We start from the raw sequence: 27,466 nt of genomic DNA, 5'->3' as shown, positions 1-27,466 counted from the left end.
TGTTCTATTTGACAATTATTTCATGTTATAATGACAGACTTTTTCTTCCTTTCCTATCCTTATTCTTTTTATTTCTTTTCCTTATAAGTACCATTTTGAAGACAAATGCTAATACAGGCATCCTATCTTGTCTATGACTTTTAAGGTAATGCTTCTTAGATTGGACCATTAAATAAGATTTTGCTGTGGGTTTTCAGTGGGCATTCTTTATCAGGTTAAAGAAATTCCACTCGATTCTTACTTTGCTAAGTTTTTTTTTTAAATCAAGAATGAGTATTGAATTTTTAAAATACTATTTCTATGTCGATGAGATGATAGCAGGTTATTCCTCATTTTTGCTAATATGGTCAGTTACATTAACAATTTTTTAAATTAACTATTCTTAATTTCTGAGATTAAGTTGACAAATTTGACTAAATCACAATGTATTTTTTAATGCATTGATGGATTTAGTTTGTGAATACATTAGTTAGGCTTCTTCTGTCTATTGTAAGTGAGATTGGCCCAAAATTTGCCTGTCTTCCAACTTACCTGAATTTCATATCAAACTCATATAGTTTTCCCTCTTTATTCTCCGTTTATGTGAAATAAGGATTGTTTCTTCCTTGAGGATTCAGTGGAACTCAATGTAAAACCATCTTTTTACATCGTTCTGTTTATCTGTATTGTAGGTAGCTTTCAAAGTACTGATGCAATTTCCTTAATGGCTTTAGACCTATTCTTGTTACTTACTTTTCTATCCACTCAGCTTTGATAAGCTATATTTTGTCTAAGTTTTCAAATATATCGGTACAAAGTTCATTATAGTTATGTCATGATTTCAAAATCTATACCCTAAATGCAATTCCTTCTCTATTTTAATTTTCATTATTTTGTTTTTGTATATTCTCTTATTTGATCAATATTGCCTAAGGATTGCTGGTTTTATTACTTTTTTCAAAGAATCAGCTTTTTTAGTTGCTTCCTTCTATTATTTTTCTTATTTTATTCCTTTTACTCTTCTCTTTGTTAATTTCTTTTTTTCTATTTACATAAGATTATCCTGCTGCTCTTTCATAACTTGAGTTAGATTCTTCATGAATTTTAGCATTCTTTATGTCTGCCATACATCACTAGTAGTGCACAAGGAGATTGTGGGGGTACATGGACTTTAAAAAAAAATGTGTACTACTTACATACTTAATAAAATGTGTCTTTAAAAATGTAATAACTACCACCTCGTACTTGACAGTAGTTTGGTTTGAGTATGGATGTTATTGCTTACTATAAGAAAGTAGTAATTTAAAAGACAAAGTCAGGGTGTCTGAGTGACTCAGTTAAGCATATAACTCTTGATTTCGGCTCAGGTCCTGATCTCAGGGTTGTGAAATCAAGCCCCATGTCGGGCTCCATGCTGGATATGGAGCCTGCTTAAGATTCTCTCCCACCCTCTCCCTTTGCCCTTTCCCCCCAATCCCTACTTGTTCTCTCTCTGCTCTCTCTTTTTCTAAAAAAAAGACAAAGTCAGTCCATTTAAATAAAAATGAAAATAGTAGTAAAGTTGTCCATTATTTCATGTTTGAAAAGACTGTGAATTTTCTAATTTGGAGTATAAGATTTTAGTTATGTACATTGGGCAAAAGTTGCCAATCTTCTGTATGTTGCTCAGATCTTCCGTATGTTATGTTTTGTTTTGTTTTACCTGCTTGATCTATTAGTTTTTAGAAAGGCATGTTAAGATCTCCCACTATAAATGTATTTGCCAGTCCTTTCTTATAATTCTGACAATCGTTACATTATCTAGTTTGAATTTAAATTGTTAGGTATAATTCAGCTCAGAGTTATTATATATTCCTCATGAATTATTCCTTTAGTAATTAAAGAATGACTCTTTATCTCCAAAAATACCTTTTTCTGAGGTCTTTTTTGGCTGCCATTAATATGGCCACCCTGACTTTCTCTTAGCTATTATTTGCTTGGTATTTACTTTTCCATCCCTTTATTTGCAACCTTGGTCTGTCATCAAGTTTTAGTATTCTTGCCATCACATCAGCCTGTTCTTTTCCTGGTTCATTCTCCTTCACCAAGGTCTTTCTTGGTCTTGAGTTCGGCAATGCTAGACTGTCCACATGACACATATATCCAAATATCCAGATGGAAACAAGAAGTCTTTAAGAGAAGTCTGGATGCTCATGAAAGCAAGTTATAGCCCCCTGGTTTGCACCTGGAGACAGAGAGTGGACAGCATGAGCTTTGCAGACTCCTGCCAACCTAGGGAGTACAAGTGCCGCCCGTGCCTAGTGGCCTGGTTCTAAAGCTGGGGTGTATACAGTTCTTCTGCCTCCTGATATTTATAGCTTCATGTAGGTGGGGATGCTGCTCCTCAGAACAGAAAGAGAAGGTCTAAGCCCCAGGGGAACAATGTAAGCCACTGTGTGACTGATCAAGTGCCTTCCTCCAGCAGATGCTTTAGAGATTGTCACCCAGGTTTTAATTCCTGGTGATCAGGATTAAGGCAGAGGGTCTCAGGAAACAAGCGGCCTGCTCCCAAGCCCTGCCAAAGCTGGAGATTTACTCTTAAAACAACCTGTGAGTTAGTTCTGCCTCCACACACTGCTCTTCATTAAGTGAGCAGGCAGAATTAATTTGCTTTGTTTTTTTCCAAAATGTCCAGGCAACACTGAGGGTCCCAAGGTTCCAAGGAAACTCTACCTTCCTGTCTCAGATCCACAAAAGGAAAAAAAAAACAAAACACAACACCTACTCCACAGGATGGGAAATGTGGGTCTGGAGGAATGAGGACGAGAAGTGTCTGCCCTTTGGTGGGAGGAAGGGACAGTGGCTCAGCTCTCCTAGAAGAGCTCTGCCAATTAGGGACCAGGGATGCTGAGCAGGCACCAGCCTCCAGTGTGGAACTCATGGAGAAGTGACCCTGGGAAGCATTCCGAGGCAGGTGGCATCCATGGAGGGAGTTGTGGACACCATAGTTCTGGTTCTGCATCAGCCATTTCTTCTATTTGGGTCTCAGTTTCATCATCTGTAAAACAAGAGTACACCAGATCAGATTTTTCCAAACTTCATTCATTTGCTGTCACTTTGACATTTTTTGACACATTTGTGTGCCTATTTTATTACTGACATCTCTCTTCACATTGACTTTGTTTTGCCTACTACCCACCTTGTCTTAATCAATACTATTTGTGGGCTAATGGGTTTGATATGACAGTTATTATATTTCTTTCTAAGACATTTAATTAAATACACAAGAAGTAAATAAACATTTTTTGAAGTCCATGTAGCCCCTGCAATCTCCTTGTATACCATCAGTTATAAAATATATCAATATATATCATGCTTGGAAGTTGTTGAATGATCCCTAAGTGCCCCTACCATTCTAAGGAGTCTCTGTTTCAATGAAATCAGCTTAGACCCACATCCCTAAGACCCCAAAGACTCAGGCTGAAGAACCAGAGGATTATTGATTGCTGGGCCCCAGGATCTGTCTTTTGCTTCTGCAGTTCCTCCTTTGTGTTTGTTCCCTAGGAACTTTGTAAGAAGGCCCTCACTGCTGAAAGCACAGCCTGAGATCTGAGCTCACATCTGCAATTCCCAATCAAGTTTACAGACAACTCATCCAAACTAAACAGAACACCATAACCGAGACAGGTGCCTGTTGCCTGATGGGGAGAGTTCAATGTGATTAACATGTAGGTTTGGAGTCAACCTTAATCACTATCAGATTATACACTACTGCTTGTCACCCTCCCCCCAAACAAATGGCACTAACCCCAGACTCATCGATGTCCAACTAATTAAGAGTTCATGTCTTATGCTTCCTTCCTGCAGCACAGATGCTATTCCTTACCTTCAGAGAGGTGCTCTGTGGGCATTTTGCTGACTGGTCACCTTCAGATCTGGGAACATATGTGGCTTTGAGGGCATAGATACATTACTCCATACAAACAAGGCTTTTTGGTGACAATGAATCATACAGAGAGAACATTCAGAAAGCCATAGTGATATCTAGAAATTAATCACAGCATAGATTCTTTTTTGGTTGTTATTTTGATTTTTGGCTCTCCTGTTGAATTTTGCTTGGACCATTAGGCTCGGGGCATCTGAGACCTCATATCTGGAATAGAGGAAAGAAGAGTGGCCTAGAACCAGGATGCTTGGGTCAGAACTAGAGTTTGGTTTCCATATGACCTTGGAAATGTCACCAACCTTCATGGTCCTAAACTGCACATCTGCAAGCTAGAACTTATAATCCATGCCTTATTAACCTCCTAGGCATGTTGGTTTTTTTGTTTTATTGACTGTTTAATGAATAACACTTAACACAGGCCCACAGTTCTGAGGCCTGACAGAAAGGAAATCAGGATCCTATAGAATCTGGAAGTCACAGGATTAATAAACTGAACAAAGACAATGACAAGGGTATTAGTAACTAAGCCCAACTCTTGCATCATCATTAGATGTCAGGCCGTGTGCACAGGCTGGCTGGCAAGGATGCATCTGATCAGCATTAGGACTGAGCCTCCTCTAAGCCAGGTGACTATATGACTTATTGGGACACTTGAGAGCAAAAGCAGGTAATAGTTATGCCTGGACAGTAGGTGTAAACCAGAGCTGTACTGGGCAAAATAAGATGGTGGTCACTCTGTCCATAAATTGAAGAAGTAGCTGGAGGCATTTTCCCTTCACATCTATAAACTTCTCTATGTAGAGTTTGCTAGAAGTGTCTGAAAATCCATGTTAGACAAGCCAGAACGTCCTGGGTAAATTGGAGTATTGGGAAGCAAAGCCTATTGAAATCTGCTGCCTTAAACTCCCCAATTTTAGACCTGACAACTTGCAAAATACCAACCAACTCAAATGTCCTAGGAAGCCAACAAAACTCATATATCCTTGCAGTTCAGGTCCTGAAAGTCTCCAGTTCTGGTGCCTGCATCACTAGGACAAGCAAAATAGAAGTGAAACATGGTGGAGTCCCCCTGCAAAGGTTGAGTTTCTGTGTCCAAATTTACAACCATTTCCAGCAGCTGAGCAGGGAGCTGCCACCAGCAACAGGTGGCTCTGCAACGCAGGGCTGAGAGCCCAGCTTCAGGGCTTGAGAACCCCCCAGCACATTGCCACTTTTTAGAGCAGTTCTGAGTTAGTCATAAGATGCTTATTTCAGCCAATATCTGTAAGACAAATCAGAGACCGCTCATTGCAACCAACTCCTTTAACATGTAGGATACTCCCAGAAATCTCAGGAAATGTGTGCCAAGGACACTGCTGTGAGTTCACCAAATCCAAATCTAGTTTCCCTGTCCTCCTGGGTACTTCCTTTCCCAGTCTCGCTTGCAGGCAGATGGGGCCATGTGTCTCATTCTGGGCAATGGAGTATTGACAAGAGTGATTTATGCCGCTTCTAGGACTGGCCTCTAAAAATCTTCTGTGTAATCCTAATCCCTCTTTCTTCCCTCCATCCCTTGCCTTCCAGGCACAAGCAGTGGAGAACCATGAGGTCTAGGGAATGGCAGGGCTTGGGACCCTGGATGACGTGGAACAGAGCCTCCTACCTGCCCTCCTCTTTCACCAACTCACTTGGAACTGTGACATGAGTGAGATATGTACTTTATTGTATTAAGCCACTGAAGGTTTTTTGGGTTGTTTTTTTTTTTTTTTCTGAGAGAGAGAGTGAGTGCACGAGTCAGGGAGGGGCAGAGAGAGAGAATTTGTGGGGATCTATCTCATGACCCTAGATCATGACCTGAGCCAAAATCAAGAATCAGACGCTTAACTGACTGACCCACCCAGATGCCCAAGCCACTGAGGTTTTTTGGTTGTTGTTTGGTATAGGTCCATCTTGACCAATGCAAGGAATTTTTCAAACTAGCTTCTGCCAAAGTAATAAGGGAGGCATCCCCATGCCCAGTGAATACAATGTGGGGTTTGCTCACATTTCTGGATTTTCCAGATGATTGTGTTCCTTTGTGAGCAAGAATGGGTCAAGGGAATTGTTGAACTATTTTCATACCTACAACCCCTCAAAGGATTCAGGGATTCAAATCTTCCCAATTTTCTCAGCTGTATCTAGTGGGATGGATCCGCCTCTCAAACTGTAGGGTATAGTCTGGGAGCTACTCACCCCCTGACGCAGCACCAGTTCCACCCCATCCTTTCCTGCCACCCGTACCAAAAGAATTCCACCAGATGGCCTGCTTAACCCATGCACTTTTTCTCACCAGTTAGGAAGCTCTCCCATTTATCTGATCCCAATCCCTCTTTCGACAGAAAAGGCCTTTTCACTCTTCTATCCCCTCGGGGAGAATGGTTCTTAACCTCTCTGCTCCAAACATTTGCAGTCACCCCTTTCCCCAGCTCCTGCAGCCTAGTCTTCACGCCGCCCCTGCGTTTGCCGGCGGTTCTGAGCCCCTGCCCTGCCTTGGCCCACCATCCACACTGCATACCTGGCCAAGAAACAGCCAAAGCTCTCTGGAGCATGCGTGAAGGAAGCCAGGGAGGCAGCCTCTGAGCTTTTAGTTACAGCTATTTCCTTGGACATTGCCTTGCACGTCCAGATGGTGAGCTGGGTAAACAAGAAGTCCCTGTTCTCCATCAACATGTCAGCGAGCGCCTTACTCTCAGGCATCTGCCAAGCTGGGGGTATGGCCTTCATTTAGAGTTTGGCTCCCTCTCTGCGTGCCGGAAATGTGCCCTTGTGTAAATACTCCGAGCACTTCCTCCAGGGAGGACACATGGACAAGGCAGTGAACACCTTGCTCCCGGTAGTATGGGGGAACCAGAAATATCACTCTCCTTCTCCCATCCCTCTACCCAGCCACAACAGCCATCCGCTGCCATACTGCCCTGCAAATACAGGCAGACACCCAACTGGGTCCATTTCTATCAGATCCCAACTGCCTGCCAATTTTTCTGAATGTGTATTCAGCTGCTACCCTCTCATCCCCGACCCCCCGGCTGTATCATTTACCAGCTGTGTGAACATGGGCCAATCACTTAACTTCTCTGAGCATTTGTTTTCTCAAACAAATGATGAAATAATACCACTTATCACACGAAGGTCTCTCCTTGCCACTAGGACTTGAGAAAATATATGCTCACACACACAGACCTTGATATATCCCAGGGTCTCTCTACAAGTGTTAATTTGTTTCCTCTTCCCTGGTGAGCCTTAGGGAAATCTCCTACCTGGCATTATCTCTTGTCCCAACAAGAAGTGAGTAAGAACCCAATGGCTGGGTCAGTCTCATGCTTCAAGGTCAGGTTTCTGTGATCCATGTTCTCTGCTCACTGTTCCTGAGCACCTCCCTCTTTACCTACTGGCCCTGAGGACCTCCCCGGTTGGGTCTCAAAACCCTAGTGGCAAGTTACTTCTTAACTTTCATCTCATACGCCAGGACTCATGATCTACTGCCTGCTCCTGCCTCTGACCTCTGACCTCTGTCTTATCAGTACCCAACTGGCAACCCTTCTCGTCTGTTGTCCAAAATCTCCATGCTTGAACCCTCAGTTTATATCAGATGAACAAATGATCAGATGAATGCCAGGGCCATAGAGGCACGAAGGAAACTGGAAAATGATTTATGGACTTAAGTTCTCAAACTTCATCCATCACTGTAGGGGATTTGTACTCACTATTAAAAATACTCCATGACATTATCTTTCCAATTCCGGTAAGAGGTTGTGACACATGTCCTGGAAGACAGAGGGAAATTTTGCCAGCACTGAATGTAAAATCTCCTCTGAAAGGGATCCAGGCAGAGATCAAATTTTCTCTTCCTAAATAGAGTCTACACAAACACGTGGCCTGGGAGCTAAGATGCCAGTTTCTCTCCCTCACTACATTCCTGAGTCTCCAAGTTGGCCTGGGCAAGTTACTTTGCCTCTCTTTTATCAGCACTGGCTTGGAGCTCCCTCTGTGTCTGCATGAATTCAAGCCAGGGGAGGGCACTAGGTTGCATGAGAGGTGTGTTGGAGTCAGCTCCTCCTAGCTTGCTAGAATCAATTGTTACATTTTCAAGAATTCTGCAGCCCTGTTAATAACACAATGTTAGGTAGCTTGAAGTTGGCTACAGTGGGGTATTTATACCAAAGGAACTTGCAAATGCTCCAAATAAGAGTGTTTTCCCCTTAAAGGGTCAGTTGTTAAACACTTATCAACACCCACTGATTGCATGGCATGTTCCCTCACCTCTGAGCACTAAGGGAAGCCAAAATGGCACAGAATTTAAAAGCCTCAGCTTCCTTCTCTGCCAAATGGAGGGAAAGACCCTTGCTTCCTACCTTCAAAGCGGGTGGAAGCAAGGGCCTTCCTGGTAGTGTGGTTTGTAGGAATATGGATAAGATGGCCCCACCCGAACCCTAATCACTGCAAGTGGCATCCAAAATACAAATTTGATCTTGCCTTTTCTCTGTTCAAAAACCTTTGATGACTCCCTATTGCCTCCAAGAAATAGTCAAAACCTTTATTATCATACCCAATCTGCCTCTCTAGGTTCCTTTCCTCCCACTCCAGCCCACACCCCTAAAACCCAAGCCACAAACTCTGGCTGTTTTCTGCATGTTATTGTCTACTCACTATGTCCCTTTATTGAGTAACAGCACCTTCACTTTTGGAGGGAGAGTGGAGCCCGTTACATGGGTTGAAGATCTGGAATGCATGAGGGGCAACCAGGGACTAAAAAGACATGATAGAAGGCATCACCTCAGGGATGGGGCTCTGGAGGCAGGCTTCCTGCATTCTTCTGTGTTCTTCTGTCCTTAGTTGGACTCTCTTTGGACCAGGAGAATCTCAGGAAACACGTCGATGCCCTTTACGCCATCCCTGCCATACTGACAAGGACAGACACTGAAAACTCCTAGGACTGAGTTACCAGTCCTGACTTGCCCAGTCCCTTTTAAACCCCAACACCATGGTCAGATAAACAACCTCACAGACAAATGAGAAAACCATACTTCAAACACACAGAAACAGGGGGAGTAGTTTCTTATGAAGGAGATTTGGCCTCAGCCCTCCACCCTGCACAGCTCCTATCAGCCCGGCCAGAGCACTTTGCTCACAGTACCTCCTCCTGGAAGCTGGTGCGTCTTCCACCCAGAAGCTGGGCGCTGGGGCAGCTCTGCTCCAGAACTTGCCAAAGCAGCAGAAGTGCCTTGGAAATCTGGTGGCTTGTCACTGGAGACTGGAAGGGGGTGAGGATGACCCAGGAAGAATAAATGTCTTAAAACAGTTAGAAAATGCTATCTGTGTTCTAATGCGACGGTACTGTAGCCTTTAATGAACCCTGTGGCCAGGCACATAGCATTCAAACTCCCTAGCTTGCTGGTCCCTCCCCATCTGACTCATCTCAAAACATCAGCTAGAGAACAGAAACTTGTGCATCATATATTCAGACGCATGTGCACATATCTGAAGGACTATTGGGGAGAATCTAACAGAACAAGCGATTGTCCTGAGAAACCCGTGCGTGCTGGGAATGAGGCGACTCCAGAGACCAGGCACTTTCCATCTAGATGGACACTTTCCATCAGCGGGGAGCGGGGAGAGTACAGTCCTGTATGTGTCCCTCAGATCGCCCAGGCCTGGGACTGGCACGGGATCCTGGCTGGTGGGGGGCGGGCGGTGGGGAGTGGGAACGGGACTGAGAAGCAGGATGAGAGTAGAAACTGTTTCAGTGAAATCCCTGAGACAGGGCAGCACAGAGCAGCCTGGGCTGGTGAGGTCTGCTCTCCTATGCAGGTCACTTTGGGAACACTTTAAGGCAAGGGATGGAAGCTGCACCAGAAGCTGGAGAAGAATGAAGGAATCATCAGGAGGGGGCCTCATGATCAGGGGCACCAGTAGCAGGAAAGGTAACCAGCGGGAACCCAGCACTTGCTGCCAGGACAAATTCAAGAGCACAGGAGGCACTTTGGGGATGCTCAACACCACGTGGGAAGAATCTTGGTAGACCTGAGTTTCCTCCTAGAACCCACGGAGGCAGGGCCCAGGAAATGCAAGCTTTCGACTCCAACCCTGACCTGATGTATATGGGGGTTGCTCCCCAGCCCTAACCTAGGAAAATAGAACTGTGCTTATTCCCACAGCCCCCCACCCACCCACCCCCCGCCTTACTAACAGAGGGCAGTTTGCCTGAGTACTTCCCCTGCGCAATCTGCACCTCTGTTTCCTCCTTTACAATAGAACCTACCTATAGGGCAATTGTGAGGATTGATTTGGTTCAAACATGCTGAGTGCTTTGAGTGGCATCTGGCATACCGAATGTGCTCTGTAAGTGTTGCTGCATCTCACCACCGCCATAATCATCTTCACCCAGAGGGAAACGGAATGGCATAGTAGTTCCAGACCCAGATTGTCGGGGTCGGCATTCCAGCCCCTCCCCTCTTATTAATGGTGAGCCTCTGGGGAATGTGACTCTGTTCTCTTTTCCCTGAGTGAGGGCAATCCTGATGCCCATCCCTCAGGATGGTGTGGGATTCAAGGGCCCAGGGTTCAAACTAAGAGCTGGTGTTCAGTCTGGTGGTCTTGCAGAGTTCTCCTAGCCCCTGACAGCCCAGCACCCCATGGGACAATGCTCAGCCTCGCTGCAGTGTATTAGCCCATGCTGCCCCCCATGTGGAATACTCTCCTTTCCCCTATTGTTTTTTTTTTAAAGATTTTATTTATTTATTTGGCAGAGAGAGACACAGCGAGAGAGGGAACACAAGCAGGGGGAGTGGGAGAGGGAGAAGCAGGCTTCCCGTTGAGCAGGGAGCCCAACGTGGGGCTCAATCTCAGGACCCTGGGATCATGACCTGAGCCTAAGGCAGACGTTTAATGACTGAGCCACCCAGGTGCCCCTCCCCTATTGTTTTTAGGGCCTGACTCAATCCCACCTCCTCCAATAAGTCTCCCTCCCACAGTGAACCCCCCCAACCTCTGGCCTAACGTGCTCCCACACACTGACGCACGGAGGTGTCCTCTGCCCTAGGCACCTGCTTGGGACTGGATCCCATGAAGATATGAAGGACAAGGTCATCAACTGGAAAGGTCCCTGCCCTCAGACTGAGATTCAGGGGGAGACAAATTGATGAGGGGGCATTTGAGTCGAATGACAGATGTCACCACAGGGATAAGCTCAGGGGTTGACATAAAGAGGAGATCCTAACCAGGAGAGGTGGCTGGAGAATCAAGCCCCCATGCTGAGTCCGGAAAGGGGAGGGGCTGAACTACAGAAACTTACCCTCTCCCATTTCTGGAGGCCCAAAGTCTGAACTCAAAGTGTTGGCAAGGCCATGATCCCTCCAAAGGCTCTAGGGTGAGTCCTTCCTTGCCTCTCCCAGCTTCTGGTGCCTCCAGCTTCACGTGGCTTTCTCCTCCTCTCCTCTCTCCTCTGTGTGTCTATGGTAGGAATATTTATCCCCAGATTTAGGGCCCATGCAGACAATCCAGGATGATTGCATCATGAGATTGTTAACTTCATTACATCTGCAAAGACCCTTTTCCCAAACAAGTCACACTTGCAGGTTCCAAGGGTTAAGAAGTGGACATAGCTCTGGGGCGCCTGGGTGGCTCAGTTGGTTAAGCGACTGCCTTCGGCTCAGGTCATGATCCTGGAGCCCCTGGATCGAGTCCCGCATCGGGCTCCCTGCTCAGTGGGGAGTCTGCTTCTCCCTCTGACCCTCCCCTCTCTCATGCTCTCTCTCTCTCATTCTCTCTGTCAAATAAATAAATAAAATCTTTAAAAAAATAAAAATAAAAATAAAAAAAAAGAAGTGGACATAGCTCTTAGGAGGCCCCCACGCAGCTCCCTGCACAGACAGTGGAGTGGCATGAGTGAGGGGCAGTGGCCAGGAAGGTCGGTTGTTTTCCATTCTCCCACAGGGGCTCTGGGACTCTGAGCCTAAGACACCAGTGTTGACTTTGGAGCCTTCTCACTCCTCAGGGTCTTGGAACTCGCTCCCCACCTCACGCTGCGAGCGGCACTGCTGTCCCCACAACTCTCCTAACACACATGCACTGGCGGGGACAAGCAGACGGGGGTCTCAGAGAGGGAGCCTCAAGGGAGGGCTGGATGGAGCAGCCCTGCTGCACCGGGCACTCCTTGGAGTGACAAGGTTCTTATCAGCCTGAGGCGGGCCCTGGCCAGGCTGACATGTTCCATGGCCAGAGAGGCAGTTCCCTCCCTCTAAGCTGGGCTCGGAGCCACTTCCCTGAAGCCAGCCCTGATTAACACCCCCTGGCATTTGTCATCCGGTAGCGTTGGTTTCAAGGTCTAGCTCTGCCACTTCCCTGTGGGAGAGACTTTGGACCTGGGACTTAACTTCTCTGCCCCTCAGTTTCCTTAACCATGGACACAGACAATAAATCCTTGACCTGCTCATCTCAGAGGCATATTGTGAAGACATGCAGTGTAAAGGGGTGTGAAAAGTACTTGGCACATTGTAAACATGATAACGTAATGAATTCAGTTGCCCTAAGTCTGTTTGGGTGTAACTTGTACGTGAAAATATCTAGTTCACACACTTATACACACACGTACTCACTTTTATTTTTGATTAATACCATTGCTTTATGACCTGGTTTCCTCATTCTCTAGTTACACGGTTGTCATCATTTCAATTTGTACTTGCAGATTCACATATGTTATCATAGTTCCTGGGTCTGGGGGTTGGACAGGAAGAAATATTTCTTGCCTCCCTCTGAGACACTTAGTCTCTGAGGTCAGGGATGTACCTCTCTTTCTCCAGGGTAATGGGATTCCAGGCCAGGTGGGAATCAGTGTTACTGATGAGTGAGCTGGCTGACAGACTGTTGTTCCAGAATCTGAGGCACTTCACTGACTTGTCCTCACACAGTTGCTCCTGCTGATGGCTTGGTGACATCCACATGGGCCACTCCAGATGTGGAAAGCACGGAGTTCACAGCTCCCTACCTACCTAATGCCCCACAAACTCCCCTTGGTGGGGACTCAGACTCTGCTGGGGATGAGGCTGATGCAGCCCTTGATCACCTCCTGGAAGCAGAGTATATCTCTGCTGTTACGGTTTCTTTACAGCTCATAGTCTGGGTCCTGCTGAGAGCAGACGACTTCACAAGCAGATTTTTTCCACAGCCTGCCTGAGCCCTCCAGCCGGCTGAGAGCCCATGGACTCAGGTTTGCTGATTGGTTTGTCCCAAGTTTGAGGGAAATTCTTCCCCACGGATCAGAAAGACACTTACCTCCTTGGCCTGGGAAAGAATGCAATGTTTACCCCACATTTCTAGGCAAAGAGTGGTCAATGGCCACTGGGACTGCTGGAATTCTCCACTCTCTGCCACTAGTTGGCTGTGTGATTCTAGACAGTTTACTGCACCTCTCTTTGGGCTTTAGTTAACTCTTCTGCACAAATGAGAGGCTTAGATCTAAAGATGTCTTTGGCCTCTTCCTGCTAAGGTTCTGAATGGCTTGTTATTCTGGGGCCTAAACTGATGTGTGTGTGTGTGTGTGTGTTGGGGGCTGGGGGCTACTATTTTTACCCCATGCCCTCCCTGAACACTCTGCTGACCTGGAGAGCACACTGGGAGGGTCAGAGAGAAGGCCTCCCATGGATGATTTTCCCACAGCACATTTTGCTCTTTTTATTAATTCATTCAACAAATATATATGTTCAGTGCTTAAAATGCACTAACACTGGTCTAGGCACTGAAGGATTTGTTGTGAACGAAAGAAGTGATATCCCTATCCTTGTGGAACTTAGGCAATGGATAATAAACCAGAAGTGATATCCCTATCCTTGTGGAACTTAGGCAATGGATAATAAACCAGAGAGGATAAGATATACATTCAGAGTGAAAAACTAAAAATTAAGCAAGTGGGGGTAGAAGGGGTGGGCACTAGAGAGATCTGGGAGGGAAGATGCCAATTTTAAGTAGAGTGGCAGGGAAGGATCCCCTGAGTGTCATGGAATGAGAGTCCAGAAAGAGGGGTGTCCCAGAACCCCGGGCTCACATGGAGCCTGACATAACAAGCAAAGAGGCCACAGTGGGATCGGCTGAGTCTCAGGTAGTGGTGGGAGATATGAGGGTGGGGAGCGTGGGGGTCTTTTCAGGGGCACTCAGAGATCTGGCCCCTTCCCCTTCCTGCTGGGGGCCCTGGAGCAAATGGGTAAGTACCAGGAATGGAAGGGGGAAAAGCAAGATCTAAGGGAGCCTCTGAAGGACACACAGCACACCGCCCCATTAGCATCTCTGCTGAAGTCAGTCCCAACCAACTCCCAAGCTTTCCCAGAAGCAGCCCTGCCCTCTGAAGCCTCGGTTTCCTCCTTCCTCTCTTCCTCCTGCAGAGCCTGTGACCCCCAGGGCTCTGCCCACCTGCCTACTTCCTGCCACATGCAGAGTCCATCCACCCCTGGCCACTGTCCATGGCATACCTGGGCCCCCCATCCTCTCCTAAGGCTGACTTTGTGCCCAATCCATTGTACAAAACCTCCCACAATGCAGCTCTCCTCTACAAGGTGGTGCCACTGGAGGGGAGGTAGGGAGAGAGCTAAGTGTAGAAATGTGGCAAAAGAAGAGAAAAATGTGGTAAACTAAACCAACTGCCACCACATTTGAGGGCAATGTCATTGCAGCTGCTGGGATGTGAGTCAGGCTGCTTGGGCCCGAAGCCCTGGGCTCTTGGAGGGAGGAGCATGGTGGGTCTTCATGGGCAGCTCCCCAGCACAAAGATGTAGCCCTTCTCCCCTTGCCTGGGGTCCAGCTTTTGCCAACCTCCCTTAGGCTTTTCCTGACCCCTCTCTCCTCTTCAGGAAGACCTCTGGCCCCCATTGCCGTGGCCTCTCCCACCTAACGCCAAAGTCCTTACGAGAAACACGATGATTTGGCTTCCGTAAGGGCTTTAAAAATAGGCTGTGGATCCCCTGCAAAAAAAAAAGAAGAAGAAGAAGAAGAAGAAAGAAGAAAAAAGGAAAAAAAAATCTCTGGCTAAAAATAGCTCTCAGCATCTAGGGGAGGAAAAAAAGAAACTGCAGCAAAATTCAGTTGGAGCAGTGACTTTCCTGCCTCTGATGTTCCGGGTCAGTTACAGCAGTGGGGAAGGCTGGGAGGGAGGGAGGGAGGGAGGGAAGGAGGATGGGGGTCCTACAAGGACAGGGAAAGGATCAGCATGGTAATCTATAGCACACACTGCCCTGCAGCCCCTGACTTTTGGTCCTTGGACCCCTTCCTGGTCCTAGCAACCAGACAACATTCAAGACAGCAGAAGGAAGCTGCAGAGCCCGAGTCAGCAATGGGTGCTGTGCAGAGTAGCAGAGAGGAGCTGGGGGCAAGCCCTGCAGTATCCCAAAGATACGAGTTCAGGGATAGTGATACATCAGGCTAGGATCTGATGTTGAAAATTCCTGCCATCCAAACAGCTGCAGAACGGTCAAGGATTCAGGGCAGGTGCTCTGTCTTGAAGAGCTACTCCTTTTGCTCCCAACAAGGGACAAAGCCTTTTTTGGAAATTGTCACTAGGAAAGTCAGAATTTTATCAGGACATCAGTGCAGGGGGGGAACCCCATGGGCTCTTATTTAAGATCCCTTTCAGTGGCTGGCAGGAAAGAGAGTTGTGTGGGACGGAACAGCATGGAGACATGGTTTTGCTTACTTAAAAACACTTTACGAAGTGTGGTCAAGGTGGGAACTCCACACACACACACACACACACACACACGCATGCTCCTTTTCATTTAGATCTATTAAAAAAGGACTCTGCTCATTTGCTCATGCCAAAAAACATCACAGTGAGATGGAGAAAAATCAGGCAACAGCCCGAGGAGAAAGGGTTCTGGTCCCTTCATTTAGTTGTAAGGGTGGGGGCTCTATCTGAACATGGGATTTGCATGTGTTGGTCACAGGGACAGGAAAATGTTCATAAGCTAATTCGAGAATTACTGGGGGCAATGGAAGGATTCCTTAGGGGAAGTATGGGTGGGTCCAGGAAATAATACACCAAGTCCCCAAACTAAATGTTTACTGCCTGTGTTTTGTTACCATAAATTGCCATAGAGGCTGCAATCCCACATGCACACAAAGGGACACACTTACACACACACACAGAAACTTGTCCCTCAAATGAATTAGGGTTCAAAATACATATGCTGTGCACCAACGATCTCACCTGTTTCAATGTTGCCTGGCCTCGTATCTTTCTCCAAAATCACAAGGCAACCACTTTCATGCCAAGAAAGGAAAGAAAGAAACTTTTGGGGGCTGAAATGCAAATCCCTTCCAAAAAATCTGTGAGAGATTCAGCTCTCTCCAATGCCCCCCGCCCAGTGGGGAGAAGAGGGCTTACTGAGTGGGGAAGAGGCAGGGATGCCGTGGAAATGTCCTGTGGCAAGCTCCCGGACAGTGGACACTGTGTCTGCTTCGCTGCCTGCCTGCTTGCGGTGCTGCTCAGAGCGCAGGAGTCCCCAGATGACACTGGCTCACAGGACACAAAGAGGGGACACATGACAGCTCCTGGACACACTTCTTTGCAAAGGCAGGGCAGGTAGATACCCTCTTTGTCATTTTGTGTGTTCGCCTTGAGGACTGCCTTACCTGATCTCTTTCCCCCTAAAGAATTCCTTTGCCTTCCCCACCCCAAGGAGCACAGTCTGATCAGGGACCATGGCCGTTTGTTGGGGTCGACAGAGACCTCAGAGCTGGCCAGTCCACCCCAGGCCTACACCCCTTCCACAGCACACCTGGGCTGGAGATATTTTGGTCCAGTCAGCCCGGCCCTCCCCTACTGTCACCTTGCACAAGCCCCTTTCCGTCTCTTCTCTTCTCAGGCTACAAAACAGGGGTAGTGATCATCTCCTGTCACCTTCCCCCTCTTGCCTAACGGGGTCACCATTGAATGCGCTTTGAGACAACGGGAGGGAAACCAAACAACTTGAAAAGCAAACCACCCCCGTCCCCACCCCCTCCCGCCAAGCCCGAGTTCCCGATGGTGTCCATGCCTGTCAGGATCGCAATGCTGTGCTGCGGCTCCGGTTTTGCTCACTCTCTTCAGTACTTTTCCTCTTCTCAGACCCTCAGACCCGTGAAGAAGCAGTCCCGGCGCCCCCTGCTGGCCAGAAGCTCCCCGCAGGAACCTGGATGCTTCCCTCAAACATGGTAATTAACCAGTAGGCAGCTCATTGACTAACAGTGGGAGAAGGGACTGTCCTTGTTTCCTTGGAGATCTAGCTACTCACACATCTATTGCGTGGACTGCTCCCTATAAGCTCGACAGTCCCCAGCTTATTATTTGCACAGTGCTCGCTGCGCTGGATGTAGATGACAATAGGAGTCCTCACTGAGTTCCAGGCCAATGCTACTCAAAGTGTGGTGTCCTGACCTGCAGCGTGAGCATTAGTGGGAGCTTGATAGAAATGCACATGCCTGGGACCCTTCTCAGACCTGAATCAGTAACTCCAGGGTTTGCAGCCCAGAAATCTGCATTTTAACAAGTTCTCCGGGTGATTCTGATCCACGGTGAAGAACAAGGACTGTCCTAGACCAAACATGCCCTGGCATTTTGCTCCTATTAACATCCAGAAGCCTTTCTTGACTATTAAGGCACTGGGCAAAAGCAAAACTGAAAAACACTTTTTCCTTATCCCAACACTGTATTGACTGGAATAATGTATTGATTGGCATAAAGAATGCCTCCTCCCAGGTTTACCTCTAAGGAAACCCCCTCCCTACCCTCGCTGTCATCCACTTCCTTTTTCATCAAAACCCAACTTGGAACCAAGTCTGTGCCATTTCGGCAGCTTTGAGAGACTAAGTAGCGCTTGGAGATTAAGAGTAATGAGGACCCAGCCCCAGGATGTGGGGCAACCTCACAGAGCCCCCAGGGAGCTGCCACTAGCCTGTCAAAAGTCAGGAGAACCAAAACAGAAACCAGACAACAGGCAAGTCATTGTGACATAGGGAATGTAAACCTTAGCCCTGCTTTTGGACTTCTCCTGCCTATTGCTGTGACCCTGTTAAGCACAGAGGGACTCAGAATCATTTTTAATGAGTTGACTAGTTCCAAGAGGTCAACCTAATTTTATTGTTACTGATACTTTTAAAAGATGCTTATGTAGGAATGCCTGGGTGGCTCAGTCGGTTGAGCATCGACTCTTGATTTCTGCTCAGGTCATGATCTCAGGTTGTGAGATGGAGCCCCATGTCCAGCTCTGCACTGGGCCTGAAGCCTCCTTAAGATTCTCCTTCTCCTTCTCCCTCTGCCCCTCCCCACCCCACCCCACCCCCGCTCACGTGTGCATGCTCATTCTCCCTCTAAAAAAATTAAATAAATTAAAAAAAAAGATGCTTATGTGGAAGAGGGAAACCACTTTTAACATGGTTTAAGCTACAGAGAGCAGAGAGTTGGTGATAAATGATCCATAATGCAAGAGGACAAACTGAGCATTGGTCTGTTGCAGGGGGGATCTTGAAGATCATCACCTCCCTGCTTGGCAGAGGAGGGAACTGAAAACTTGCTCTGGAAGAGAAAGTTTGTGCACAGGTACCCTATTTAGGTAGGAGCTCAAAATAACTCAGCCTGATTCCTGGCCTGGTGAAATTCCAGATAATCTCTGCAACCAAGTGGTATTTGAACTGGAAAATCATTTTTTCCAAAAGACACTTGATTTCTTTGCGATATTATTGCCTAGTCCCTATGGATAATTTATCTCCACAGAGAGCAAATTGGGCAGAAGTCCCTAGGATGCCAGGCCTCTGTGTGGAGTTTCCAGAGCAGTTTCCTGCTGCTCTCCATTGCTCTGTCGCCTCTTCCAGGAGGTTGGCCTCCCCAGGCAAGGGCCCCTGAAGATGCCCACTTGACTTCACAGGCCATACGATCAGGGAACCTTTGAAGCCCTGGCTCCCACCACATGGGCCCAGGATCCCTGAGCAGCCATGTTTACTATTGCACACAACACCTCCTCGTGCTCAAGCATGGATGGGGGGCAGGTCATCACCCATTTCACTGGACTACCAGTTATTCAGGACTGCTGGGAGGAGAGCCAGGCAGCCCCCAAGGAGGGGCAATGCGGACTCTTAGCCCTGCTAAGATTCACACAGCAGGTTTGTTTAATCATGCAAAGACCCCCTGGAATGACCTAACCTTTTTTTTTTTTTTCATTCAGCCTGTGGGAGAAATACAAGTGGTGGTGGCTCCCTCTAGTGGAGTTGTCAGAAATGGAAAGTGGCTCTGAATCTTACCTGGAGATTCAGAGCTGATGAGTGGGGCCCAGATTCTCAAGTATGTCATCTCTATTGTACATACAGTTTTTGGAGGAGTTATTTTGTTTTGTTTTTTATCACCTCCAGCATGGGAGGCTGTGGCTGCAAGGACAAGCACTCTTGATTTCTGGCTTATAAGCCTCAGAATCAGCAACATTCCAGAAGCCAGAGGGTCAGGAGCTCTGACCACCTATGCAGGAAGCTCTACCAGCCACTGCCACACCGTGGACAAACCCCCTTCACTTCTCTGGGGCTTGCTGGGGGTGGTGGAGTGCAGGTCAACCAGCTGATCTCCCATCTCTGAGATGCTCTATGACTGAGTTGAGCTCACAGGCTATTGTTCATCCAGGAGGAAGGCACAGGATTGCTCATAACCTCCTATGTTTGGAGGGAGCCTGATGGTCACCAAGCACTTTCACGAACATCACTGCATTGTGCTCTCACAACAACCACCTGACACACCTTATCCTGATCTCACTGACTCTGCTGCAACCACTAGGCTGGCTTGGTGTTCTGAGACTGAGCTGAGAGATGGAGGATCCTCCCATGTGGCCCACAGAGCCAGATTCCTGGCCAAGAGTTCCATCAGGCTTGCTGGCTTGAGTTTGGAGCTCTATGAAAATGAGACTGAGAAGTTCCATTCTTCTTTATCAGGAGAAGAATGTCTGTGTGACCCATCCTATAGTAGGGATGAAAATAATGATGATGGTGAGCATTTAGACATGATTCCTGCAGGCCAGGCACAGTTCTAGGCACTGCTTAAATATTAACTCATTCTGTCTTCACAACAACCCTATGCCATAGATAATCCATAAACCTGCTATTCTTGCACAGATACCAGAATAATTTTACTAAGAGTCAAAGTCACCTTATTAAGTATAGATGCTTAATAAGAATTGAATCAACATGAATCTCCCTAAGCAAGGGGAGAGGGCTTTCATTTTCTATCATGTACCTGGAAATTAGTTTGCCCTCAGTTATCCACATTGTCATACTGTGAATTCCAATAAGAAATATATATGTGATCTTCATCCTGTTTCTCATGCAGAACTCCAAAAACACTTGGAATTTCCTAAATGATGAGAGCTATCAAGATGTCTCCTGTTATATTAATGAGGCAACTTCTGGGCTGCACCTAAATATGAGGGCTAGTGGCCAGGAGAAACAACCATGTGATTAGAAGGTTGGAACTTCGAGTTCCTCCCCTCTGACTTCTGGGGAGGAGAGAGGGGCTAGAGGTTCAATCAACTGCCAATAGCCAATGATTTAATGAATCATGTCTGGGGAATAAAGCCTTCATAAAACCCCCAAAGGACAGGGTACAGTGAGCTTCTGAGTTGGTGAACACATGAAATTGGGCAGAGTGGTATACCCAGAGCAAGCATGGAAGCTCCCATCACCCCAACTTTGTCCAATATAGCTCTTCATCTGGCTGTTCCTGAGTTATACCCTTTTATAATAAACCAATGAGCTAGTAAGTAAAATGTTTCTCTGACTTCCCTGAGATGCTCTAGCAGTTACTGGAACCCGAGGAGGTAGTTGTGGGAACTGGTCAGTCAGAAGCATTACCTGGACTTTTGATTGGGGTCTGAAGTGGGGTGGAGGCAGCAGTCATGTGGAACTGAGCCCTCAGCCTGAGGGACTTGAGGCCACCTCCAGGCAGACAGTGTCAGAATGACTTGAATTGTAGGACATCCCACTGATGTTGAAGAATTGCTTGGTGATGTGGGAAAAACCCCGCACGTTATAAATGGAATCAGAATTGTGCACATGATGGAATTAAAGATCTTGGAATTATAAAGTGGTAAGAGATATTGGAGATCATTTAGTCCAGTTCTCCATTTTTCAGATGAAATGGAGGACTGGGGGATAAAAAGGTGACAGGTCTTGATGTGCATTGCATAGTAATTTTAGTGGCAGGGCCATGACTAGCCCCAGGGCCCCAGAGTTTCAGTCCAAAACTCTTACCACTCTACCATGTTGTGACCGTCATGCACTTGAGCAGATGAACAGAGATCCACCCAACCCCATTCCTTCTGGCCCACCGAGCTCCCTCATCTTCAGCCAGCCATTCTGAGCTCAAGAAGCAAAATCCTTCTGGTAGTAGAAAAAGGCACCCAAAAGTGGTCTGGTACCTCACCTAAAACAAAGACAATAGTCACCCTAGAATGGTGTGTTCCACAGGCAGTCAGATGGCAGACAGCAGGGACAGTCTGAGAGCAGCCCATGAGATTAGGCCTCCTGCTCATGACACGAGGCGTGTCCATCCTCCTTCATCCATCTACTCTGGACAAGGCCTCCATGACCCCTCCTTAGGAGCCCATGATAGTGGTCTTCTCAGCCTCCTGCTGATTTTTCTTCTTTTCTCAGACTGATTTGGGGTTCTGCTGGTCCACTTCATGCACCCCACTTTTTCCTTCCCCATTATCTCTGCCTTGGGGTATTTTGGTCTCCTGCTTCCTATTTAGGAATGTGATTTTCACCAGGATGTGACAACACCTTGCCTGTCATTTCCCAGCTGGGGCCAGTGTCAGTCATATCCCCAACTTTCCCAGGAGGGGTCTGAGTTGAAAGAGGACCTTCCGGACAACCTCTCTTTACTGTTCTGTGGCCATAGACTTGCGTGGCAGTCTTCTGAACAAAGGGCATTCTGCTATGGGTGTTCTGTCACTTGGCTGAGGAGCAGGCTGCTCTACTCTTGTTTGAGTGGGGAGAGTGAAGAACGTGCAGAGAGTAGTGAATAAAATCAGGGAGTGGGTGTGTGGAGTGGGGGGTACTGAGAGACTGAGAATGCCTCACGGAAACTCAGACATAGCCCATCCCAGACATGGATTCAGGAAGAGAGCCTGGCAGGAATGACAATGGATGCAACTCTCCCACTGGCTTCCTGGAGAGGAGCTGAAGTGCGGGCAGGTGCTCAGCCTGCTTCCCTGAATGAGGGTCATCCCACCAGCCAGCTTCTGGGAAGGGACCACTGGGCCTCCAGCAATAGCCAGAAAGGGTGGTCCAGCTTCCATGTCTTCCCTTTCTTCCACACACCTCTCAAATCCCCAACCCTAGAGGCATCCTTGCTTCTCTCTTCCTCTCACACCCACCCCTTTCCAATTCCTTCTGTCATCTCCCCCACTGCTGACAGTGGTCCAACCTGCCTCCGGCTCTCCCCCAGGCTATTCCAATAATCTCCTAACTGGTAAACTCTGTTAAATCCTATTACTTCTCTGCTCAGAACCCTGGAGGAAGGACTTCCCTCCAACTCAGAGTACAAGCAAAGTCTTTTTAGGATCATCAGAATCCCTGTCTAGTTGGCCACCCACCTATTTCAGGCTTCATGTCCTACTCGTCTCCTGCTTGCTCACTGTCCTCCAGCCACAGCGGAGGACACACTGGACTCCCTGATGTTCCTAGAGTATGCCAAGGATGCTCCCACCTCAGGGCCTTTGTACTTGCTGTCCCCTCTATCTAGAATGTTTCCCCCAGTTACCTTCATGGTTCACCCCTTGACCTCCTCCACTCTTCACTTAACATTACCTTCTAGGTCAGGCTTTCCCTGTCTCCCCTATTTTAAGCTGATTTCCACCCCCACCCCCCACTGTATTCCATAGTCCCTTTTCTTGATTTTCCTCTATTGCCTAAATACTCATCTAGCGAACAATATGTTTTAGTTATTTATTGTACCCACTGCCTATGTCCCCGCACCAGAACCTAACCTTCACAAGGACATGGATTCTTGCTGATTTTAATCATTGGTATTGGCACATAGACACTCAAGGAACACTTGTTAAATGAAGGAACAAATGGTAGACACAGGTTGGTAAATAGACCTTCATAAAAAATGTCAGAGTTATAGGGCTTCTCTAGTAAGAAGAGACGCCTAGGAAGGAAAAGGATGTGTACGTGTGTGTGTGCATATGTTTGCATGGGTGTGCATGTGTGTGTGTGTGTGTGTGTGTGTGTTGCAGGGTGGCTTGACAATTCCTTCACTTCTAATAAACAATGTATAAGTTCTTGATGATTCATATATACGCATTTTAATGTTATATATTAACCAGAGTCAACACCTCATTCACTCATGTCCTCACTCACTCATTCACCAGACATCTTATGAGTGACAATTCTATGTCAGGTGCTCTGCTAGACATTAAATGGGCACATGGCTAAGAATATGGTCCCTGACCTAGAGACTTCCACAGTGTGGTAATGAAGCCCCACATTTAGCACATATCTGGGAGGGTCCAGGCATTATAGCAAACTGTAACCCCAGACACACTTAATTAGGAAAGTAAAGTAAGGGGGGGAAATCAGCCTCATCACTTGGAAGAGTGACAACCAGGTAGAATTTCCCCCTCCAGAGAACCAGGAAGGAAGCTGGAGAGAGAGGTAAGTGGGCAGGAAGGAGGGACCTCCCCAAAGTAATCTTGCTCTCCTTCCTCTGAGAAAGACCAGGAGTGAAGAGCTGTCCATGACAAGAGCAATGTGGGTCACACACCAGGAAGAAGTCCTTCCAGCTCCTAGGAGACCCTGCACACAGCATCATCTGGGTCCTGGGAAAGCGATGGGAAATATAACTCTGACCTTGCCATTTGCCCGCAGGCATGTATATAGAAGAGGCTAACAACTCTTAGAGCACAGGTTGCCTTCTTGGAGAACATCCCCTGTCCACAGTGGGGTCAATGCAGAGGGTATTCAAGCACCTTTTCTGATCATCTGCGGGTGGCACCTGGGAAGCTGCCCAGGTGCTCTGGCATCCTGGATACCCACCTGCTTTTGTCAAGAGTATCTGACTTGTCTGCTTAACTTAGCTGTTGAATTCATCATGCAGCAAAACACACGGCCTCTGAGACTTTGCCATATATTTATTTGTTAGTCTTCATGGCCACCCTTTTCCTGGGTGGGTCTGTAGCACAGCCATGCACTTTCTGGCATCCCTTGACCCTGACCTCCCCATACCTGCTTTCTTTTGCCCATACCACTACCTTTCACCTTCACCCCACAGCCCCACCCCAACATCCTGGGCCCCATCTTTAATGTCAGCAGGTCTGGTCTCAGCTTTTTCTAATCTGGTGACTGCTTGTGGGAGGCCACTGGAGAGATGTCAGGCCTTTTGATCCGAGGAGGAGTCTCATCTTCCTGAGAAGTTGGGGGTCAAAGCCCTCTCTGTCCAGCTGCTACCAGAAGTGCATGTATAAGTCTTCTTGCTGTGCCAGTCTTTTCCCTGCCAGGGAGAATCAGAACAAAAGGAAGTACAGTTAGGGATATGAGGGGGAGCTACATGAACAATGGCACCAAGAAACCTGGGAATGATCTCCAGCCTTTTTTCAGCTCCTCTGACATACCAGTGGTGGTCCCTCACCTGGCCACTATTTCTGGGCTCTCTGGTTCACTCAAACGATACTTCTCACCGCATAGGCCCAACAAGGGTCCCTGCAACCCATCAGCCACTGCTGAGCACACCCAACCTGAAGCCACTCCTGCAAAAGTTGTCTTTAAACACTGTGTCACTAATTCTCTGCCTTGGATGGAATCAAGTCAAGCAACGTGCTCAGTCCTAGGCCTAGTGAAGCCTCATATAATCTACTCACCTGGGCTCCCTTCTCTCTAATGCCTTGCACCATCTACCTTGGTCCCAGAGGCCCATCTTGGACACTCAGCATACACCAGGCCTATCCCTCCCTCCATGAAAGAGTTCTGGCCTCTGCTTGCCTCCTCCCTTGCCTGGCCCACGAGATGCTCTTGTTTCTCCTTCCCACATTCCTCAGTCCCACCTTCCTGCTGGGCCCAGCCTGGCCCTACCACCTTCATGAGCTTCTCTGGCCATCCCAACAAGATTGATCGCTCTCTTCGCTGATCTCCTGCTGCCTTTGTGGCCTGCCCCATACCACACATGCACATTGTTTTCTATTGGAAAGTGTGTGAGATCCAGAGCCCATAATCCTATGTTCAAGGCATGCCCCTACCAGGCCCTGTGCAAAGAAAACTAGACCCCTGGTTTCTCCCAATGTGAGGTGCATGTGTCTGTGATCTTTGTGATCACTTCAAGAGCAGACCAGAGTTTGGCTAAACACAAACAAACCAACAACTTCTTGCAATTTCCGTCTCTGCATGTATAAAACAAGGATGACCATGGACAGACCATGACCAGACAAATCAGCTCCAAGCTTCTTTAGAGCTACCAGTGAAACTGCTTTAACCTAGTGAAACTGCTTTGGAAAAGGTAAGCCTTACCAACATGTCAGGAGGTATTATGGGGCCTGTGTAGTAGCCTTCTGCAGAAGGAAAAGATTTAAAATTTGTAATTTCAGTTATTTGGGAACAAGCCCAAAGGCTCATAGCATGGAGTTACTATAATTTTAATAAAGCACAAATGTGATGCAAAAGCATACTGCAAGCCTGGTGTTCTGGGGGCAGCAACTCATCTCATGGCTAAGTGTCACTAACTACATGGCATCAGACTCACAAAACCAGCACCCACATGCTTTCCAGTGGGGGCATCTGTGTAGTAACTTCTACCGAGGGTTTCTTTGTGAAATTCCAATGGTCATCAAGTGAAAGATAACACTCTAACAAATGGTAAAAAAAAATATATATGTATATATATATATGGGGTTTTTTGTTGTTTCAAAGGAAAGAGAACATAAAATTTCTTTTTTTTTAAGTTTATTTATTTACTTTTAAGTAATGTCTATACCCAATGCGGGGCTTGAACTCACAACCCCAAGATCAAGAATTGCATGCTCCACCGACTGAGCCAGCCAGGTGCTCTGAGAACAGAAAATTCTTGCTCTTCTCACACACTGATGATTAGGAAGAAGCCTGTATAAGCACTTCTGCTTTCAAATTGGGGTCGTGTCGGATGTCTGGACACACCTTCCAAATGCCAAGGGTCTGTGTTAGGCTCACTTCTCAAGATATGAATGTAAATTATACACTGTGGCCTTTACCCCAAGCCTGCCCTTACAACTTCTACAACTCTTCATGTGTTCTCAGGGAATTCAACACACTTTTTACAACAGCCCCCCAAAAAACATCATTGAGAAAGCATCTGACCTACAGTTAAAAGTGGCGAATTAAAAACATGGGTTTCTGTTTTTTGTTTTTTGGGGTTTTTTTTGTTCCCTCCTGAAACCCTACTAAAATAACTGTGAGGGAAATTTTTAAAGAGACAGGGAGGTAAAGTTACAAAGACAAATAAGTCAGGATAGTAGATCAAATATAAGTAAAAGCCACTTTGTAGATGACAGGAAACCATTGGAGGAAGCGTACTGGACTTAGGAGAGGAGCAAGATTTGAAACCTGAGTGTCTGCAGATGAGGGTCAATGAGATGTGGAGATTTGCTCCCAGGGAACCCATGGAGGCTCAGGACTTGGCAACACCCAATACCTTAGAAACAGAATCAAGGGGGAGGGCTAAAAATTGGTTGCAGTTGGGCATACCTATCTAGGTCTCCCCCTTAGTCCCACAAAGCCACTTACCTACTTGATACCCATCAAAGAGAAATTTGAGAAGAAAGTAAACCAGAAAGGCCTGGATTCAGGGTCAGCTGGTACCAAGTAAGGCAGAAGCCATGTACTGAAAGTAGGAGTGGTTACATGTGGCATGAGTGTCTACATGCTCAGTGTGAAGTCTGGCACCTCCCCTGCCTTGTTCCCAGAAAATCAGGCAGGCAACTAGAGAACTTCTTCCTAGAGAAACCAGGGAATCCAAGAGGAAATGCCTCTAGACATCTAGAAGTCCCCAACAAGATGGTTTAGACTCCAATACATTGCTCTTGCCACGAGCTCTCCACTCAATAAGCCCCACAGACACAGAGCCTCTGTAGCCCTTTACCACCTCACTCTTGAAAATAAAGTTATCCTCTGTTGCTGGTAATGCAAGCTGGTGCAGCCACTCTGGAAAACAGTATGGAGGTTCCTCAGAAAGTGGAAAATAGAGCTACCATATGATCCAGCAATTGCACTACTAGGTATTTACCCCAAAGATACAAATGTAGGGATCCGAAGGGGTACGTACACCCTGATGTTTATAGCAGCAATGTCCACAATAGCCAAACTGTGGAAAGAGCCAAATTGTCCATTGACAGATGAATGGATAAAGAAGATGTGGTATATATATACAATGGAATATTATGCAGCCATCAAAAGGAATGAAATCTTGCCATTTGCAGCGATGTGGATGGAACTGGAGGGTATCATGCTGAGCGAAATAAGTCAATCAAAGAAAGACATGTATCATATGACCTCACTGATATGAGGAATTCTTAATCTCAG

At 46.9% G+C, this 27,466-nt stretch overlaps 1 protein-coding gene across 3 annotated transcripts in view; it reads right to left on the bottom strand.

The window, feature by feature from the left end:
- Positions 1–1,445: 1,445 nt before the first annotated feature.
- The window catches only part of KCNA6 (potassium voltage-gated channel subfamily A member 6), a 56,915-nt gene continuing 30,894 nt past the window's right edge, over positions 1,446–27,466 (bottom strand). For 2 of the 3 annotated variants that reach the window (XM_081821078.1, XM_031034834.2), the window contains one exon: positions 24,037–24,413. The gene's annotated coding sequence lies outside the window, so the exon portion shown is untranslated. Of the gene's footprint in view, positions 3,017–24,036; positions 24,414–27,466 lie in introns of those variants that run through there. The other variant, XM_081821079.1, reaches the window with a different exon arrangement.

This window comes from Leptonychotes weddellii, chromosome 5, assembly GCF_054177405.1.
Source record: "Leptonychotes weddellii isolate Sample4059 chromosome 5, ASM5417740v2, whole genome shotgun sequence".
Taxonomy (NCBI): domain Eukaryota; kingdom Metazoa; phylum Chordata; class Mammalia; order Carnivora; family Phocidae; genus Leptonychotes; species Leptonychotes weddellii.
Note: the sequence above shows the minus strand (reverse complement) of the source record. Positions and strands in the feature narration are given on the sequence as shown.